We start from the raw sequence: 14,310 nt of genomic DNA, 5'->3' as shown, positions 1-14,310 counted from the left end.
ACAGTCATATTGTTTATAGAGTGGATTTCTGCATGTTATAGGATTTGCTTGTTGATTGTTACCCATGTTTTACTGGTGGCATTAAATCTCTTTGTTAATATGGAAAATTCATTAGTTAGCCTTCTATGCCCCACTCAGTGTCTCATTGAAAGTAGTCCCACATAGGGGTATTGAAAGGCTGAAGAGTTTCTGGCAATATTATTTTTCTAAAACTTGTAATGGGCACCGTTTATCAAGCCTTTTAAGCATGAAAAGACTGTACGTCATCCAAGTGAGTTGTCATTTGAGAAGTCTGTTGGTTCCTTGGTCTTCGCTAACCGTCAAGATGAAATGGCAAGTATAGGATGGAGGGAAATCATCTGAATTCACTTTTATCTCTGCTCCTTCCCTAGAACTGCCTGTTATTTTAGTTCTTTCCCTCCCCCCTTCCTTCCTTCCCTCCTTCCCTCCCTCCCTCATAAACTCTGAGGTGGGAGCCAGCAATCTGTCTTAACAAAGGCCTTCACGTGATTATGATTCACGGTAAAGTATGAGAACTTAGAGGAAAGCCTGGGACATGCCAGCTGTTCTCTCGAATGATGTGTCACTGGAGAGGGTAGATGTGTGTATATACATACATGCGTTTTCCAAAATTATGTGTTAATGGTTAAGTTAAATGATATATATCATGTTAATATAGCCCTATGACAGAATACATTGGGTACCGCAGTTGGACATATTTTTACAAACTAGTTTTTACTAGTGTTTTAAATTTACTGTTATTACTACTGTTTCTTCTATTCAAGGTAAATTGTAATGCAGCTTACAGTTTATTAGCACTTACATTTAGTCTAGTTTCATTCTCTTGTTTAGTGGTTGCAGAGTGGTGTGAATGTATTAGATTTCTAGGATAAGTAAAGAGTAGAAGTAGACAAATACTGAATTAAGTCGTACATGAATATTTGTAGGAATCCTTTCAGTGCTATCCATGAGAGATTTTAAAGGTTGAGTTGTTGGTTTATCAATAGCATAAAACCTTTTTTGGTCTTCGACCCCGTGTTGCATCAGTACTGTTGCTGTTCTTCACTATCCCTTAACATTGGCCACTGGGATCATAGGGATGTTGAAGGTAACGGGGTTTTCAGTAAAACTTCCGTATCCCTTGAAGACAGGGTAGTTTTATTACTATATTGATAACAGATTTTTTACCTCTGGTGATTCGAATGCAGTGTTTGGCATTTAGAAGCAAAACACGTTTAAGTTTTGCATCTCCAGCTTGAGAAGACATGGGGTTTATTAATTTTTAAAATTTTCTAAGGAATAGTTACGCAAACATAAAAACATGTGTTTGTTTCATTCATGACACACCGCTTTGGAAGGTGATATGACTGGGTCCTGCGGAGGTGGGTGTTCAGAACTGCAGTAGAGAGAAAGCAGCCCTCATTCTTTCAGTAGGCCGGACGAAGCCTGTGATGGAAAGAATTTCTTTGATATGTGCTTGGCCGGTCAGCGAAATACTATTCTAAGTAATCCTACTTAACATGCTCATGAGGCCTACGAAGAGAATATTAGTTATGCCTTTAAAGAAAATCAACTCATCAGTGACTTGTCCATTGTGTTTACAATAATTCAATGTGGGTTTTGTTCAGATTTGATCTAAATCTAATTTCAAACAGAAACATACGAGATGTAGAAGTAGAGACCAACTCTAAAGGAGTACACTTTCTAAATAAGGGAAGAGGAAGGATCGTTTTTCTAAAGTCACCTTTTATGGAATTATTTTCTTTGATTTAAAAGATCAAAGCAAAAGATGTCCTTTCAAGTTTCTATTTTATGGATGAAAAACCTGTGGCTCTCCAAGGTTAGGTGCTGATGAGTGTGTGGAGGTATTTGAGGGAAATGTGTCCCGACATGGTTCACGTTTCTACTTTACAAATACAGAAAGAGAAGGGACGTGTAGATATAAAGAAATTACTTTGGAAAATATTGTTGCCTAAGATACTTGATTCCTAAGAAGTGTTTGGAAAGAATTTTGGGTAATACCAAAAAGAAAAGTAGAAATTAACTAAGCATGGTATGTTGCTCTGAAAATCCTTTGCAAAAACTAGGGTCTTTTGCTGGAAAATTTCAAGTATTTTATTGCATCTGTGAGTGGTAAGATTCTATAAATTCATTGTTTATATGTATATTTATTTGCATGTATAACCTCCATAAATTGGCCAATTAATGTATCTCCATTAATGCATTTTGAGATATATTAATGGAAATACATCTTGAGGTGCTTTTTTATCTTAAAACATTTCAAAACTGATGCTTTTTTTATATAGAATGTTTGACGTTCCAATGTATTATGTGGGGAGTGACTTTTCATTAATAAACTACAAAGAAATGGGGTACAAGGATGATTCATAAAATGCTTTATTAAAATACAGTAAAAATTCATTGATATAAATATTTTATATTTTTAAAATTTTCTTGACTTACTGGACAGAAGTGACTATTCTTTAATATGAAGAAAATCATTTCTAAAGCAAACTGAAAAACAAGGGAAATACATTTTTCATTAACACCAATAAAATATCAAGCACCCCCATTTGCATGCAAGTATTATGATTCTTCAATGCATAGCCAGTTCTAGTGGTGGTAATAGTGTATGTGTTTGAAAGTAATAAAACAGCATTTCTGTTGAACTCTTTTAAGATTGACCAAATCATTAGGTCATATTATCTTTTCCCAGTAAAAGCAAATTCATCAGGTTTAATTTTTTACCTTTTTCTGATATAAATTGTTAGAATTTTTTTTTCTCAGACAATATCATTAAGCAGGTAAATAGGTTGATATGTGTTGGTTCATTCCTTGGCAGAGGGACTGCCTAGAGTTAGATTTTATACCCCTTCCAGTCCAAGAGTAACATTAACTGTTACGTTATTATTCAGTGGTCTAATATAAGAACAGTAGCAATAATTTGTTATTGCTCAAAAGATTAAAGTTGAAAAAAGGAGATCCTGCCCCTTGCTCTCTTCCTAGGTGCTTTTTTCATTGAAATCCTCCTTTCTCTATTAATTGTCATTATTGCTTGTTTATCCCATAACTTCAATATTCTGACCAGGTGATCAAAAAACCTAGATTAAGTACATAGTTTTAAAAAATGTGTTTTGTTAATCAGCCTATGATTAGTAATTTTGGTCAGTAAATTTATATGTGATTAAGTAACTTCAACTTCTTTTAAAGTCTCTCAGCTCAAAAATTTGTAGTACTGAGAAACTGAAGTATCATTCAGGTTTAACTATATTATTTGATTAAAAGAAGTCAAACCATGGAAGTGGAAGCCATAATGGGTACTACATCAGGTCAAGAGTAGAACTACCCAGTGAATATTTAATTTTGTCAACTGGATGGCTTTATATCAATTGATAACTTTTAAAAATTGTTACCTGTATTAGAGATTTGAAATAAATGGAGTATTGATTCCTTACAACATTCCAGTAGCATTGTGATGGAAACTATGACATATGAAGATAAATTGCTTTGAATGATTAATAATTTGTTGGACATGAACTCTAAAGATTTTTATGCTGCATTTAAAGTGTTAAAACTGTATTGTTCATTTGATCAGTGTTTAAGCACCAATCAGTCCTGAAAACTTGAATTGCATTCTGAAAGGTAATTGCACTGACTCATTCACTTACCTCAGATGTCATTGTATCTTTTTCATGATTTACATAAGTGTTAAATGCAAAAGCATGTGGTTTTTCTTGAAAAACATACTAAGTGAAAGAAGCTAGACACAAAAGGCCACATATTGTATGATTCCATTTATACGAAATCCAGAATAGGCAAATCCATGGAGACAAATTAGATTAATGGTTGCCAGGGGCTGGGGAAGTGACTGTTCATGGGTACTGGTTTCCTTTTGGTTATGAAAATATACTAGAACCAGATAATGTGGATTGCACAACATTGTGAATGTACTAAATGCCACTGAATTGTACAACTGTGACAGTGAGTAATTGGCTTCAGTGTCAATGTTCATTTTTCACCCGTTATATTTTTTTGATTCCTTGTGGCAAATGTCAATTTGAAGGTCCGTATTTAATATGATGCTTTGGAAAAAATTTATATAATTTTCAGGATTACTTTTTATAGTTTTATACTTTGTTTTCCTTTTGAAGAGCAAATACAATGATGTGTTAGATAAGACTAAATTAATAAATTGAACTAATGTATACAGTTTGTATTCTTTTGTATTGTCTTGTGGGAAAAACGTGACTCTTGGGATTGGTAGGTACTTTAATGGTAAGTTAGTTTCTCATTTTGTATTTGGAGCAATGGAAGCTGAGTTTGTCAGGGTGTTCATTCAACAGGCATTTATTGAGCACCCGTGTCCTGTACTGTGTAGGCTGGTTCTGGAAGGTTGTGACATGCCTAAGGTTACACAGGAATGAATGACTACTTCCCCTTCCCCTTCCCCTCCTCCCCCTCCTCCTTTCGTATATCTGGTAACTATGACAGATACATGGACAAATGGACAGGTTCCAGAGAAGGAGATGCTTTAGGCAGAGATTCACTTTAAATGGTTCTTCCCATAACTCGCATGACCACAAATACTCTGTTCCTCAAGGAATGCATTCATTAACAAGTTTACTTTCATGACTTCAGGAAAGAGGAAATTGCAGGTTCCCCCGCCATCCAAAAGTAGAGTGTTCCTATGAAACGTTTTGCAAGTTGAAATGGCGTAACATGAAAAAGCAGTTACCATTAATTTATATGGAAAAATTTTCAGCATTCCCAGACCAAAAAAAAATTACCTACAGACTGAAGAATCTCAGAAGAGGGGGGAGGCGGGAAGAGATTAACCAAAGAACTTATATGCATATATGCATAACCCATGGACACAGACAATAGTGTGGGGAAGGCCTGGAAGGTAGGGGGCACGGGTGCAGGGTGGAGGGGGTCAGTGGGAAAAAGGGGGCATCTGATACTTTGAACAATAAAGATAAATTTAAAACTAACCCTACCAAATCGTACCAAATAATGCATAAAACCTAAAATAGGAATGATACGATAAACACAGCCTGTGAAAGTAGGAATAATGTATGTACAGTGTGGTTTCACTTATTAAAAAGACTGATTTTTCCTTAAGTATAACTTAATGGAACATCATGCTTTGTACAGCCATTGATCCACTCAAGCAGCAGACTTTCCGTTTTACCCATTACTGTTTGCTGACTAAAAGAGACCACTTTGCTCTAGCAGAATCAATAGTAACCTCTGCGGCTCTCAAGATTCTCTGAGTGTAAATAGTGTGAATGATGAACGCAGGCAAGTTCAATGCATGCACAACGTTTTAATTTTACAATAATGGAAACACGTCCGGGTTTATACTAAGTTTAACAGCCTTACGAGCTCTGTTAGGCTTTTCTGATTACCTTAGGACACATCTTGCTAACAAACGTACAAAATAAATGGAGGGGAAGCACAGATGCTCACAGGCACAGTTCCAAACGATGGGGCTTGATGGATGGATGCTGAGGGCCCCTCTGCTCAGCGCGCAAGCTGCCTCTAAACCGCCTTCTGCAGAACAAGTGCTGAACGCTGTGATCGCTTTTCACCTTGATTCCTAAAAGCGAAAATCTTCGGATTTCTTTCCATTAGCAGAAACAGGTACTGATGCAGGTCTTCCATAAAAGTGAAGTGGGATACCATGAACCTTCGAGAAAGGGGGAGATGCCTGTATTTTAAACCAATTATTTTCCACTGTTTGTTCTAAGGGGTTGACTTTGGAAAATTATTGGTTAAAAATCAATGTGAAAAATGTTAAATTGCAGATAACCGTGCCTCTCATATCATCGGGGGTATATGCGCCCATGGTGGTGTGAATAGGCTCCAACCTGAACGACAGCAAGTGCAAGTAAAGAAGCTTAACAGAGTGAGGCTGGCAGTGTCAGCTCCCCGCGTGAACACCAAGTGGGTAAGCGGAGACTTGCAGGCCAATAGCTCTACTCGCTGCAGCAGGGTCCAACGCCAGAGGGAGCGGGAGCAGGGAAAATAATTGTGATAATTCACACCCGAGTGAGTTTGTTGCGATATTTCATGTACTTTCATGTAAGCGATTTATTTCTTATGTACTTCATCTGGTGGTATTTCCACAGTAGTTAGGACTTCTTTTCAAGTAGGTTATTTGAGCCATACGTTCTTCATCATCACGTCTCCATCCCCTTTGAGGCTGCAACATTTTATACCCTGTGATGTCTGAGCCTTTCCATAGGCATATCCTTGGCCTAGAATGCCCTCCCCCAACTTATTTGCCTCGTAAAATTTAATGGGTGAGGATCCAATTCTGATGTCACTTTTTCCCCCCCTAGACCATCCCAAGCCAATGAATCATGCTTGTCTATGTCCCCCCTTTTTAAAAAAAAATATTGATTTCAGAGAGAGGCGGGGGGGGAGAGAGAGAGAAACATCAACGATGAGAGAGTCATTGATCGGCTGCCTCCTGCACGCCCCCGAATGGGGATCGAGCCCACAACCTCCGGGCATGTGGCCTGGCTGGGGACTGAACCGTGATCTGGATCCTAGGCTGATGCTCAGCCGCTGAGCCACACCTGGCCCGGCCCCATTTTCTTATCATACCTTTTTTCATTATTCACCACCCTGCACTACTGTCATCTATTTGCTGGTGTCCGCACACTACTCTTAGGTTGGGGACCCCTCTAGGTACAAACAGTCTTATTTGGCTTTGGATCCCAGCGCCTAGCAGAGGGCCTTCCACACAGAAGGCACTCAGTAGGTGTCTGTTGAACGAATCAAAAATGTGACTGAATAATTTTTAATGCTGTTTCAGTTAGCTTTTGCTGCATAACATGCCACCCCAAAACTCGGCGGCTTGAAACAAGTTTAATTAACTCATGATTAGTTGGCTGGGCTATTCTGGTCTGGCCTGACTTGGCTGACCTCTGCCTGGTTGGCTCACAACTCTATGGTCAGCAGATGGGTCAGCTGGAGGTCAGATAATCTAAGACAGCCTTCCTGACACATCGGACAGTTGGCAGGCTGTTGGGTGGGTGACGGGCATGCTGAGGCCCCGTCTCTCACCATCCGTAAGGCTAGCCCCGGCCTATTTAAATGGCAGTAGGAAGAACAGGAGAGTAAGTCCCAAAGTGCAAGCCCTTTCCAAGCCACCGCTTGTCACATCTGTTAATGTCCCAACCCCAGACCCAGGAGTTGGAGAAATAGACTCTACCTCTCAATAGGAGGAACAGGAAAGTCATCTTGCAAATGAGTGTGTGTATATATAGGAATGGGAAAACCGTGTCCATTTAAATCTGTCACGCCTGGAAATTTCCAAATTTGACAGTCCCTCCTTCCTTCTTTAGGTTTTTGTGACAAACAGCCCTGAATATTAAAAAGCAGGGTCAATTCAAAATTATCGTCTGCTTTTTTCTCCTTTCTTCAAGTTGGAGAGTAAAAAAGAAATGGACTTTGTTGTCCAGAAAATTTACGTAAGAATTTCTCGAGAGAAATTGAGTCAGAATGAGAGAATTACATTCTCGAAAGGCCTCTATGTTTACCTCCCGGGCTCACGAGAGGACCGGGAAGTATCAGAGCCTGGAGCTTTTCCACAGTGGTCTGCCGGGATGCAGAAGTGGTGGGAAGATTTTTGCCTCGAGGATGTGTGACTGGAGTGAAAATGCAAGGCCTGGGGAAAGGTACCAGAGCTGGGCAGTGGGAAAGAGTCTAGTATAATTTAGGCCCAGGGCATCCGAATGCTAGGAGAGGACTGGGAAGGGGAGAAAAGGTGGTTTTGGGCAATGTTGAGGTACCTTATGATGCGGAGCCCTTTGATGTTCTTGGGGGGACACAAATCAAGCGGGGAATTCTTGTCCTAAAACAGCTATGGCTCCTGATCCTTGCCCCCTTGAATGTAACTCAGCGTAGGGCCTGAGCCACACGGAGCAACAGTTACGTTCATTTAAAATGAGGGTCATAGCCCTGAAGATACAACGTGGATAAATCAGGAGGCTCTGCAGGTGTGTGACGAGTTGGAGAACGTTGTGACCGCAGTTCATGTGCGCTGGGTTTTCAGTAGCGACCCAGTCTAGGTGCGAGGACTTCATCCTGAGGGTGGCTTAGCAGCAGGGGCAGGTGGGCAGCTGGGATACAAAGTGACTCCTTAGTATCCTCTTGGTGTTTACAGGATCTGTAGTCAAGGCCCATCTTTTACTGCTGGTATCAGTAATGGGCACATTCTTTTGCCGTTTTTCTTGACTACTTGTGATGGGGGTTTATGCATTTACTAATTTTGTCCGAGAAATAAACTTTGGCTTTTCTAATTTTCTTCTTTGTTATGCACTGTTTAAATTTTTTAAATTTTTTTTTTTTTTTTTTTGCCCCTGAGCTTTATTATTTCCTTTGTTTCTTCTTTGCGTTTAATTTGCTGTTTGTTTTTTTATATCTATCTTTATGGTTGAAAGTATTACAGATGTCCCCTTTTTGTCCCGCACCGGACCTCTCCACCCCATATCCATCCCACCCCCAGGTCTCCCCACACTATTGTCTGTGTCCGTGGGTTTAATTTGCTCTTTGTTTACCAGCTTCTTACTGTGGAAACTTAGATAATGGATTTCAACTCTTTTTTCTTTTATAATATATGCATTTAAAGATATAACTTTCCCTCAAATCACTGTCTCAGTTGCACAAACTTTGATATATTTTATTATTCAGTTCAAAATAGTATCTGATATCCCCTCTGATTCCTCTCTTATTTATTTAGAAGTATGTTATTAAATTTCCAAATTGGGGGAATTTTATCGATAGGAGTTGCCGCTGATTTCTGATTTCATTGTGTTTAGATGATATACTCTGTGGTTTCACCCCTTTGAAGTTTATCACGGCTTTCATTGTAGGGGTCAGCACGTGGCCAGTGTTGATGACGAATCCGTGTCCGCTGGGACAGAATGCGGATTCTGCGGCTGGGGCTGTAGCACTTAGAGACGTCACTCCCGTGTCACGCGTCCTGACTGGCTTCCTCGGCACCTGCTGTCAGTGACTGAGAGGAGCCGTTTAAACCTCCAGCCTTGGCTGTGTCTTTAGCTCTGTCAGTTTTTGCTTCAGGTAGCTTGAAGTTCGTAACAGGTGTGCTCTCCTTGATTATTACACCTTCCTGAGGAGCTGTCCTTTTCTCATGAAATGCTCGTTATCTCCGGTGACAGGTAAGCTGTGGGAAGGAAGCGCGTGGAAACTGAAAACCAGAAGGAAGGGGAATGGGGAGGGGGGGAGCTTGCCTCTGTTGGAAGCCTCCCTAAGATAGCACTCGGGAAAGGCTGGAGGGGAGCCCAGCGGCCGCCTAGGGGGAGGGTGGCCCAGGCAGGGGTGGTGGAAAGCACACGCCCCCAGACAAGAGGGTGCCGCGCATTCCCAAGGAGTAGGGACACCGCCAGTGGGGGTGGCGGGAGAGGAGTGAGCGATGGGGGCACATGAGAGAGGCGAGGGGGCTCTGGGAGACCAGGTCACGCGGAGCCTGGGAAGGGTGGGGAGACTTGGGCTGTTCCTTTTGGTGAAATGCAGTCGTCGCATGGTTTTGAGTATGACTTGCTCCGTGCTCTGCGCTGAGCGCAGGTTGTAGGGGCCCAAAGGAGGGAAGCAGGGGAGCCTGTTTGCAGACGGTGGCGGCGAGTGATCCAGGCGCAGGAAGGAGCGGATTGGAGCCAGGGCGTGAGCAGTGGAGACAGCGAACAGCAAGGGCGACTTCACGCCCTGTGGACTAAACAAACAACTTCTGTCCCCACTTTACAAATAGGAAACTGCGATCTAGTTCTGTTCATCAGTGACTCCCCAGAAGACGGGGAACAGGGCCGTTGACATTTATGAGGCCCGGAGCGTATTACGCTAAGTGAAATAAGCCAGTCAGGGCAAGACAAATAGCACAGGGTTCCACTTACATATGGAATCTAACGGACAAAATAAACTAACAGGCTCGTGGATACCGAGAACAGGCTGACAGCTGTCGGAGGGGAAGGGGCAGGGGGGCTGGGTAAAAATGGTGCAGGGATTAAGCAAAAAAACCCCACAAAACACACCTCGTAGATACAGGCAATGGTATGGTGATCACCAGAGGAAAGGGGGCTGGGGGGTAGGAGAGGGGAAGGGGGAATAATTGGTGACGGAAGGAGACTTGACTTGGGGTGGCGAACACACAATACATTATACAGATGATGAATTATAGAATTGTACCTCTGAAACTTATATAATTTTATTAACCAATGTCACCCCAATACATTTAAAAATTAAAAATATTAATTATATTGAATTAAAAGAAAAGAGCTATTGCTTTGTCCGTGTCTGTGGCTGTCAGCGGAAAGGAGCACTGAGTCTTTGGTCACGTGGGAGAGAAGCCCTGAGATGCAGGCTTCAAATTAAACATTTTATGAGGTGGGCAAAGGTGGTCAAAATTGCTTACAAATTAAGTGAATTCTTTAGTTAGTAACAAAATGCCTGAAATTATTAGAAATATTGCTTTAAAATCCATACAGATTATACTGCTGAAAGTGATAAGGGAACTTTTTCAGTCAGTCTTGTTGAGGTGCTACAGAGAAGATACATCATCAATCATCTAAGTAAATTCATGGGAAGTTTTGAAAGTGGGCATCCTCAAAAATGTTCTTAATGTGGGAACATGAGATAAAAATGCTGTTCCAGGAAATAGGTGTTTCGAGATGTTAAAATAGGAAAATAGAAAATACAGATAAAAAAGGGAAATATTAGCATCAAATTTTTATCACCCCATGGTAATCACACTGGACACTTAAGATTTTATATTTCTAGATTTTTCACTAACTTCCCCCCCTAAATGATACTGTACTATAAATATTGTTTTGTGAGTTGCGTTTTCCAATCAGTAATTTCTATTTTCCATTTCAGTAAATTTTTTATCCACCCAGGACATACTCAGTCCCCCCCTCCCCCCGTTGTTTTACAAAATGTTCTTTACAGATGCTTTGCTCAAAGCAGTACCTAATCCAAGCCCACATACTACGTCTGGTGGCTACGTATTAAGTGTGTTTTAAGCCAGCACAGTCCTTTTTTATGACACCGGCTGCCTGGAGAGTGCAGATCAGGCTCCTGCGAGAACCGTCTCCTGCCTGTGTCTGATTGCTTCCTTATTTAGCCTTTCCTGGGTCCCTGAAAACAAAGTTAACGCGAATCAATCATTTTTTCCTAGACTACATCTTAGTAGATACTGTGCTTATGATATGAGTACCTTTAATACTTTTAAAAAAATATGATGGCAGAGGAATACAAACAACATGAAAAATTATACATCCGGTTATTTCAAATCTCTCAGTCATCAGACTGAACTCGATCTTCATGATTTTTTTTTACACAGCAACTCAGGAGAAGTAAAGGTCATTTGGGTTTTATGTCCTTTTCTTTTCCTCTCTCTAGTGCAGGTGCCCCTGGGCAGTGAAACAGTAAGTTGAAGAGCATCAGGAAAGAAGAAAAGCAAGAGACCTTGCCATTCACAAACTAGATAAAACCTCTAAGTAATATGTCGTATTAGAGTAATAAGCACAGATACATTTATTTCATTGTTTAAAATTGCAATGTGTGGGGGTGACATTATTGAGAATGTTCAACAAAAGCAATGAGAATACTGGCAAACATCGTCAAAATTAACATTTTTTCTAACTCAGGAAATTAACCAAAAATCCAGGGGACATTTATTCAAGAACATGGCTGAATCTCAGTAAAAACAGCAAGCTTTGGGACGTTTTCATGGACCCCAATCCCATCTCCCTCTCTCAAGCTCCACGGAAATCTTGAAAACCAACAGCTTGCGATCACAGTGAAAGCCAGCAGCCTCGCAGCAACCAGGGCGGGCAGAATGGGTTGGGAGGTAATCCAAAGTCCCGTGCTCGGAGAAATGTAATCATTTAAATACCTGGCAGCTTCCTGGCAAAGTCCACTTGCAATGCACGTCTTTGTTTGACCTGATTCAGAGCTCACCTGAAGTAAACAGCCTTTATCCAGGGGCCTTTATTGAAAATAATCGGTGGTGGTTGTTTAACTTTGCAGCTATGTGAGGCAGTGATAATGGCTGGGGCAAAAAATGGTCTAATGAAAAAATATAAAAGGAAAAGCTGAAGAAAGCTGTGTCTGGAGGGGACTTTGTAAAGCTCTGGCATATGACTGGGAATCTGTAAGTCCACGTGCATACATAGGGTTGTATGTGTGCTAGGAAAGACTTGGGAAGGCCGTGAGCCCTTGCTGACTTTGAGGCTTGATGCAGGAAGGCTTGTGAGGAAGCCATGTCCCAATACACACACAGGAACCTTAGAGAAAGAATGAATCTCTTGGAAAGAACCTAGACAGCAAATCAAGTTCACAAGAAGAAATAAAGAGCTCCAGCAGGAGTAGCTACACAGGTAAATATGAAAGAGTATAAATGTAACTCTTGCTTGTAACTTCTTTTGCCTCCTAAATGATAACTCTAAAACAATAATTATCAATATGTGTTCATGGGCATACAATGTATAAAGATGTAATTTATATAATAACACGGTGGAAGGGGGAGGGAAAGGAGATATTTAGGAGCACGGTTTTTATATACTCTTGATATTAAATTGGTACTAATCTGAACCAGATTGTTACCAATTAAGATGTTGTATTAGTTTCCTAGGGTTTTCCCATCAAATTGCCACAAACGAAGTGGCTTAAAACAACAGGAGTTCATTTTCTCACAGTTGTGCAGTGTCAACCTTTGCGATCACGGTGTCAGAAGGGCCGTGCTCCCTCTGGAGCCCCCAGGGGAGCTGTTCCCTGCTTCTTCAGAGCTCCTGGTGGCTTCTGACAGTCCCTGCAGATCCTTGGCTCGTAGCCGCGTCACTCCAGTCCCTGCCTCTGCGTCGTGGGCCTTCTTCCCCGTGTCCGTGTCGGTGGGTCCTCTCCTTTCCGTATCGAGACACTAGTCATTGCTTTTAGGACCCACCCTTGTCCAGTCTGACGTCATCTTGGCTTATCAGTGGGTAAATAAAATGTGTTGTGTCCCTCCGATGAAATGTTATTTGGTAATAAAAAAGAATGAAGTATTGATCCATTCTGTGGCCCCGGTGAACCTCGAAACATTGTTCTCATTGCAGGAAGCCAGACACGAGAGGTCACAATTCGCGTTATTCCATTTCTATGAAATGACCGGAGTAGGCAAATCCATAGGGAAGGAGAGTGGACTAGTGGTTTCCCAGGGCTCAGGTAAGAATGTGGGGAGTTCCTATTTATGAGTAGGAAGTTTCTTTTTGGGATGGTGAAAATATTTTGTGACTGTACTGAAAAGTAGTGAATTTTATAGTTAAAAAGGGTGGATTTTATGGCATAAGCTATACCTCAATTTAAAATGTTTACTACATAGAAAATTCACAGAGTTCAGTATCACTCACCTACACAGGGTTTTGAAAGTTTCACTTTCGCTTTGTTTCATCTCCTCTTAATTTGCCCGTCAACGCTGCGTTGTTCCAAACGTGAATCTCCTTTATGTGCTGCAGAGTAGATCCACCACTGATTTCCTCATTTATCTCTGCTTTCTTCCGCATTAAAAATTTGTCCATGTGTAAAATTAAAAATAAAACAAAACTGATTACAGCATCACAACTCATAAACACTTTCGATAATTCATAATCACGCAACAGTGAACAGTTCAGCAATGACAGCCACCCATTAATGAGTGGGGCTCAGAAACAGACTTGGGTTATTTACCATTCTTTCCGTGTTGACTCTGACATCTCCTCCTTTCTTTCCCACTCAGCCAAACGTTTCTGGAAAGCCTGGGAATGGAGATGTTAGTATAGGGATGAACTTTAAATGGTGCATTATTGTCAAACTTTGTCTCTTTGATACTAATAGCAAATTTGTATAAGACACACAGGAGCTGAGAACTTGGGGACAGTGCAAGTCTTAGGTAACTGAAATAGTTACCTCCTAAAAATAGTATCTTTTTATTGTATTTACACAGCCACCATCTACCATTATTCAGCTCTGCTTTCACCTTTAGCCAGTGCTTTCTTGGAGCTGCAGGTGCACCGTCAGGAGGTAGGTGCACTGGGGGCCCCAGGAACTCCTGGTACCAAAGGTTGCACGCGCTGTTCAGCTCACGGTTCCCTTCCTTCTCAGCAGGGAGACTTGCTTCTGATGTCACAGAAAACAGAGGCCTCAGCAAGACAGCCCAGTATTTTTCTACCCACATATATCCCGACTTTTTCTGTGTGTGTACTGATCCTTACTCCCCTTTTTCTTCCTTAAAATACTTATTCCTACTAGATTACAAAGTTAGTCCCTTGT

Source organism: Miniopterus schreibersii, assembly GCF_964146895.1.
Source record: "Miniopterus schreibersii genome assembly, chromosome: 6".
NCBI classification, from domain to species: Eukaryota; Metazoa; Chordata; class Mammalia; order Chiroptera; family Miniopteridae; genus Miniopterus; species Miniopterus schreibersii.
This window is presented reverse-complemented; position numbering follows the sequence as displayed.